Here is a 7,620-nt window from a genome sequence, read left to right as displayed (position 1 = left end):
GCTGCAGGGGTGAGGGCCCCTCCCGCCTCACTGGCTCCTTCCCACCAGCCTTGGCTGGTGGGGCCTGTGCGTGTTTCTTTGTGTCTCTGTGTCTGTGTGTGCATATGTCCACAAGTGTGCCTGTGAGTGTGAGTACCTGTGCGTGTGCACCTGTGCATGCGTGCGCCTGTTTGTCTGCACACGCACATGTGTGTTCCCTCCGCGTGTGTGTGCGCGCTTGTCTGAGTGTGTGCGTGCTGGGGGACTCTGCTGAGTCAGTGCTGGTGCTGAGCAGGCGGCAGTGCCAGTCAGGCTGTGGCCTCCCCACAGTTGCATAAACACTGGTCCCAGCTCCCCCCTCAAGCAGGGTGGTCCAGCCTGCGGGCCCCGCGGCTGGTATAAAGGGATGTGAGAGGTCAAGGGGTTTGCCTTGCTGTCGGCTTGGTCCCCTCCATGCCTCGAGTGCCCCATCACATGCCCCGTAAGGCTGGGATCAGCCTGGAGTCTCTCGCTGCCTCATTTCACCCATCCGGCCCGAGGCCGGATCTCTGAGGTCTCTCTAAGGTGGCTGTAATAATCTCCTCTCCAGTCCCAGGCTAGCCTGAACCAGAGGGTCAGTGGGCCAGCCATGGAGCTGGGGACCAGGGGCAGAGTTCAGCTCAGGACCCCAGAACCAGCCATCCTTCCTCTGCTCTGACATCCCCGTGTGGCTGCTCGTGGCTCTTGGCAGCCTGCCACACCCTGCGTCCTCTCTCCAGACACCATCCACAGGGATACAGGGTCACCGAGTCGGGGGCCAAGACGCCCAGACATTCAGGCCAAGGTTGGATGAAGTCAGGCGGGGTCTTGGAGAAATCAAGTACTGGAAGAAAATCTCACCAGGTCACCAGAAGAAAAGAGTTCTGACTGCGAGTATGAACAACTGAACTCTAGGGCTCAAAGCCCGCAGCAGCAGAGGGGCTGACAGTTAGCTAGCTGATGAAGACCTTAAGAGAAATCAGGAGGCGGAGCAAAAGGGTCCAAACAATGGAATGTATGAGATCAGAGAGGGAGTGGACATAGGTGGGAGAGGAGGAGAAGGGGCAAAAGAAATTGGGCTGCGGGGTCACAGGCAGCCCTCCTGTGGGTGCCTAAGTGGGTGCTTGGGGGTCTCAGGCTGGAGTGCTCTGCTGTTGGTCCTGAGGCCTGGGGGGGTGGGGAGGGGGCTAAGAGGAGGGGGCAAGGATGAGCCTGCCTGGGTCCAGGGCCAGCCACAAGACAGGAAGTGCTGACCCAGTCACCCCAGAGGGTAGCAGGAAAACCCCAGACCTTGAACCCTGTGACCCAGCACTACAGTGGCTCCCTGGGGTTCTCCCTAGCCCCTTCCAATGAGCCCCAGGCCCGCCCTTGCCCAAGTTTGGGGGTTATTTGTTCTCGCCATCCCCAAGCCACACAATCCTGGTTTGCCCAGATGCTGACAGAGAGCACAGCTGGAATGCGGAGTGTGTGTGAGTGTGTGTGCACGAGGCTCCTAGGGCCGACCGCCCTCCAGGCCACACTCCAGGCTCAGCAGCCAGACTCCTGGACAGGGAAGGACCTAGAAGGTCAGGGCTGGAGCGCGGGGGGCGGCCCGGCCTGCCCTGGCCGAGGACACTTGAGAGTCCACTGCTTTCTTCCAGTTTTGTTCCCTCCTCTGGCTTCCAGATAGCTCCCAATCCATCGAGGCCTTGATGAGAACGGCTGCTTCCCAGCCTTCCTGGAGGGCTGGGGGGATGGGCAAGGTAGCTAGAAGACTCTGGAACTGCAGAGATGGGGGACACACTGCCCCCTGGGAAGTCTCAAGTCTTGGTCAACTTCCTGATTTTCATACTGCGGTTCGGCTGAATAGAGTCAGCCCCTCATCCCCGCTGCTCTGGTGCCCGGGTCTGGAGGCCTCCGTCTTGCCCGCCCTCGGCACCTCCTCCACCTCACTCCCTCCTGGTCACTTTTCGTTTCTCCTACGCTTTCCTTGGAAGCCACTTAAAAGTCCTGTAGAATGACATCCCAGCTCCCAGCTAACTGGGGTAGGCAGCGAGAACCCTGTCCCAGTGGGCGTGTAAGAAGAAGGGGACCAATTCCAGTCAGGAGGGCCGCAGAAGGGGTTTTTGTTCTGGGAGAGATTGGAAGCACGTGGGCTTCCTTTCTTTCCCTAAGGCCCAGGGCCCAACCTGTGACAATGTCCAAGAGTTTTCATGAGAGAAAAATAAGGCCCTCGTCGTGTGTTTTCTATGAAGCTCGATTTCTGCATCTTCAAGGCCATTCTGAGATGACATCCTACTTACTTTTTTATTTTTTGCCTTGAGAATATCCTTTTGTTTATAAGACAATGGTGGTGGTAGCTGGTGGCTGTTTTCCATATCTTTATTTGGCAAAATAAGACCTTACCAGTCAAGTTTTAAGTTTTGAGGAAATCTCACAGTTAACAATTAATTTTGCAATGAACATCTTCTCAAGCCCCTAGATAGAGAGCCTCGAATGGGGCAGTTCCTTTCCAGGCCTAAGATTCATTTGAATCAACTCATTTATTCATTCATCCATCCATCTATCCATTCATCCAACTGTCCGTCCGTCCATCCGTCCGTCTGTCCGTCCATCCATCCGTCCGTCCGTCCGTCCATCCATCCATCCGTCCACCCATCATGTAATTATCATGTGCCAACTGTGCTCCACCTGTGATGACTGACAGCTGCCTGGCCCTTCCAGCTGGGACGGAGTAGGGAGTGGAGACTTGAAAGGGACAGTGCAGATGAGCCCATGGGACAAGCAGGCACCGGTGAGGTTGGGGCTGGGGTGTGGGACACCTGGGTGAGGGCACCTCAACTCTTTGCATTGGAATATCCAGAATCCCGAGATTCTGAGTGTCCCCCCACCACTGGATGGCCATACCTGTTCCCACCTGTGGAGCGTGCATCAGAGGTGGGAGGCCAGCGGCAGTGACGTCTCGTACCTAAGTGGGGATGGGATGGTGCTGCGGTAGGAAGGCGAACAGTCCGCACTTTCTATCCTGGGGAAGAGAAACAGGGCTCGGGGCTGAGGGACGAGAGGGGAAGCTGGGCACATCCCAGGAGTTTCACGGCCTGGCCCGAGTGGAAGGGCCCTGAGCTGGGAGCCCCCAACAGGGTGACACACCCATAATTCATAGCTCTAGGCAGAGGTGGCTCTGGGTCAGCTAGCAGCTGCTCCCTCTCAGGAACTCAGGCTCTGTGCAGTCTGTGCCCCACAGGGCACCTTCCTTGTGGTAAGGGGTCCCTGGGGGTAGGCCTGGAGGTGCGGGCAGGCCCTGGATGTGGTTGGCGAGAACCTTCCAGGGTCACATTACAGGACACCTACACTTCTGGGCACCCAAGGACCCACCAGTCAAGCCCTATACCCGGGGCGGACATGCCTGGCTGTAGGGTCAGCAGGGGCAAGATGGTCATGGAATGTCAAGAGCGACCAGCAAATTCAGTCTTCAGCACCCCCGGGTTGTGTGCCCCATGTGGGCTCCTGCCTCAGTTTCCCCTGCGGTCAGAGTCCCTCCCCTAGGTGGAGGCCCCAACTCCTGCAGGCTGCTTCCCACCCCCAACGCTCTGAGCAGGGCTGGGGTCAGGACCCGTGTAACTCGTCAGGACTCAGTGATGGCATGTCTGTTGTGCTCCCAACACTCCACCAGGTGCCAGGAAATTGCAGTGACTTAATGAAGAAAATGCCTTGGCCAGGTCTTGCTCTGGTCTTGGCCCAGCTCCCATGTCCTTGGCCTGTGCTTCCAGACCTGTCTAGCCATCCCAGCTAAGAGAAGAGGGACCCCTATTCCACTGATCTGGAGTGGGTACTGTGCCTGCCAGCCCCAGACTCTGACCTTGAAGTTGGGCGGGAGGGGGCCTCAGACACCTGAGCCAACCTCTTTTCTGTGGCAAGTCTGGGGAGCTACTACTTGCTCGAACACCCCCAGCAAACAGGGAGCTCACCTCTGTCGAGGCCGCTCTGCTAGACCGCACAGCTCTCTGATTTTGGGAGCAAATCTTCCTGGGGCCTCTCTAGTTCTTCCAAACTCCAAAACTGGGTCCTTAGAACTGTCTCCCCTTGCATGTGGCCCCTCAGTGGACCACTAGGCTGCCCCCATTCCGGCTATTTTCTAGGTTGATCTCTTGCTCCAGGATGGGCTTGCCCTCTGAGCTGGGGCTCACTTTGTTAGGGCTCTGAGCAGGGCAGGGACCTTGAGAACTGTCCTAGCACCTGTTCCAGGAGTGGGGAGGCAATGGCTCTCTCTGCATTGTAGCGGGGGCCCCTTAAGTCACCTGCGTGGAAGGTGGCCCAGTGTGGACAAACAGAGGCAAAGAATATAGGGTCATGGGAGGGTGATGAGAAGGGTACATAGAAGAATCCAAGCTTGAGGAGAGGTCAGTTCAGGTGCAGCCTGTGGGGGGAGGTCCCTGCAGGTCACCTTGGGGCTCTGTCTCTGGGCCTCAGTTTCCCTCCTGTGCTGGGCAGGGAGTGAGGGAGCCTCTGGTGTTCTGAGCTCTGGAGAGGCCCCTTTTGGACTCTGAGCTTCGGGGCTGGGGGTGGTTAGGGGAGGCGACAGCTGCTTTGAAATGTGGAGAATAATAAAGCTAGGAATGTCTGAGCTCAGGGGAAAAAATAACCCCCTCAAGCCTCCCACCCAGGCGGAAAATGATGAATTAAGTACAGGGAGGCACGTTTCATGTGGGGTGGGGGAGGCTAGGAGGCCCCTAATGAGGAACAGCGTCCTGAGTGGGGCCACTGGGAGCTGGGGATTTGGGGCCACCTGACCCGACCCCTGGGGTATCCTCACTACCCAGAGGCTTCCTGTCAATCTTCCTTTGCTGTCTGGGCGAGGGGGTGGAAGTGCTGTCCCACCTCAACGCTGGCCCCTGACCTTGGCCTGCACCCCAGTGCTGGCCCCAAAAAAATCAGAAAGGGAAGAAGGGGTGGCTGACTTGGAGAGCGACCATCTCATTCTCACCCTTCCTCAAGCATTTACTGAGCACCCACTGGCTGGGTGCCTCCTGCATGCCGGATGATGGGGCAAACGCTGTCCCCTGCTGGACGGATCAAACCTGCAGCCCCGCCCATCAGCCTCCAACCTGCAAGCTCCCAGGCCCCAGCCCACCTCCTGCTTCTAGTCTTCACTGCCCCTCCCCTTCTTCTGTCAATCTCTCTCCCCCAAGTGGTGTCACCCTCCCTTTCACCCCTGTGTACCTGTCCTTAGCTCAGCGACCCCCTCCCCATCTCCCTGGGGCTTGGGCATCTGGGGCCAGCCCTATCCTTCCGGTCCATGGGTCTGGGGGAATCTGGATGTCCTGTGGGCCACGCCCCCCACCTCTTCTCTCTCTCTCCCTGGTAAACTGAATGTTCTCCCAAGAAGACCTCCATGCTCAGGTCTTTGCTCCTGCCGTCCCCTCTCATACATCTTGTGGACCCTCGATCCTTTACCCCCCACGACTGCTTTCTAAAAGCCCGCCCCATCCCAGAGGAGCGCAGGGAACACTGGGTAAGTGAGAAGCAAAAGGGCAAATTCTCGGCAAGGTGCTGGAGAGGCGCAGAGGCAGGTGGGGGAGGGCTAGGCTTCCCGAGGTCCTGGCCTCCCCGCCTCTGCTGGCTCGAAGCAAGGCTCCTGCTCTATTTTCAAGAAGTCTGGCCCGGGACTTGGAGCTCCTTGAAATATTTTCCCCCACCATCCCTTCTCTCCCCCACTCACTTTAATTAAAACCATTGTTTTTCAAGCACATGTTAATTAAAAAGCAAACATGTTTTGCTTAGTAATTTGGAGGCTCTGGTTATGCAAACCAGAGTCATTCCAGTTAAAAAAATTCCTCACCCAGCTCTCCCCAGTGTCTTGGGAGCTCAGAACCCAGTGGCTGTGGTAGATGCACATCCCTTCAGAGTCTACGCTCCCTGGGGAGGCCTAGCCAAGGCATGGTGTCCTCTCTGTCCCACAGGTGGGGACGCCATAGAGACACGCTGGCCCAGATTTCTAGCAAGCCCAGCACTGCCAGCCCTCTGCAAACATGTGCTTTGGGCCCTGGGAGCAATAGCTGTCAAGAGTGACAGACTCATGCACCCCGTCCCGCAGGCAGGGTCCTTGTCTCAGAGCCACCACCCAATTATGAGGTGAAGTGGGGAGGGTGGCAGCATGGTGATTCGAGCCCAGCCAGGAAGGCTGGCGGGCACTGAATGGCCAGAGTCGCCTCCCTGAGGTCTCTGGCACAGCTGGGGCTATGGCTACCCAAAGCTGGGACGGTAGGTCCCCGAGGCGAGGGCTCAGGGTGAGGATCCACCTGATGGGTAGGGTGCGCCCTGGGAGCTCAGAGGTCCCCACTCCGTGTCTGGCGATGCTTCCAGTGCCATGTCCCCACTCTGGCTCCTGGGGCCGCATCCTCGCGGCCACTGCAGGAAGCCGGAGACTCTAAGAAGGAAGGTTCAGTGGTCTCCAGTCCGTTCTGCTCCCCGCCCCTGGCAGGGATGGGGGCATCTCACCAAGAGACCTCTCCAAGCCTTGCCACCACGTTGCAAACCGCCTGCTGGCTCTCCAGGCTTGGTGTCCCATTAACGAGAGTGTCCCTTATATGTGTGCTGGTGTGTGTCTCCATGTGTGAGTCTATCCAGGTGTGTGTCCCAGTCTCCCTATGTGGTCTATGTGAGTCTCTGTTAGCCATGACTCTGGTGCGAGGGGCTTTCCCTCCCTCCGAAGAAGAGTACTTGAAGTCCTGAGGAATGGTGTGGGTTTGGAGGGCAGTGACCGGGGAGCTAGGTTTGTGTGTGAGGGGAGGGGAGGTGGGCCCCCAGCGCTGACCCTGGCCCTGTGGGACACGCGGCTGGCTCCGAGCTTCCGCAGGGGCGGGGCGCAGGCTCGGGGCAGGCAGCCAGGAGTCCAGCCTTGTGCCACCGGGCTGGCCCTCTTCCTCCTCTGCACTTGGCCTTCTCTTCTGTAAAATGAGAAGTATGTGCTGGGATGTGTGCAACTTATTACACGCAGTGTTTCCCCCATGGGGACACACACGCCCTCACAAGCCGCGACACACTGTGACACATGCTGGCAGCCGGCTCTCAGGGCTCAGTCCGCACCGGGCGACGGGCCAGTGACACACACACTGCCGCCTCTCCGCTCACACCCACATCCCGGGAGGAGTCACTGCTCCCGCCGCGCGCCCCCGGCCGGCCCGCGGCGGCGCTTCTGTGCTCCGTCCCCCTCGCCGCGCCGGGAAACCGCAGCGGGGCGGGCCGCGATGAGCTCACGCCGCCGCCCGCCCGCCAGGCCGCCCCGGCCTAACTCGCTCCAGATGCCGCGCGGCCGGGCGGCCCGGGTCTGCGCCGGGAGGCGGCTCTCGGGCGCCCCCTGCAGGGCGCCGCGCCGGGGCTCCAGGAGGTGGCGGCCCCGGAGGGACTGGGGCTGGGGGCTGCCCACCCCGGAAGGGGAGGGCCTCACTCCCCTCCCGCCAGCCCTGAGGCCCCGCCCACTGATCCCAGTGAGGGTGTCCTGGTGAAGGCTCTTCGGCCGCACCCTGCGTGGTTTCCAGGCCCCAGTCCACGACCCCTCCCTGGTCGGCTCAACTCCACGTGCTGTGGGGCAGTCACCACCCTACAGGCTGCCCTTCCCCAGACCTCGCGATCTCCCCCTTTTCT

Source organism: Pteropus vampyrus, unplaced genomic scaffold (assembly GCF_000151845.1).
Source record: "Pteropus vampyrus isolate Shadow unplaced genomic scaffold, Pvam_2.0 Scaffold271, whole genome shotgun sequence".
Lineage (NCBI taxonomy): Eukaryota > Metazoa > Chordata > Mammalia > Chiroptera > Pteropodidae > Pteropus > Pteropus vampyrus.
Note: the sequence above shows the minus strand (reverse complement) of the source record.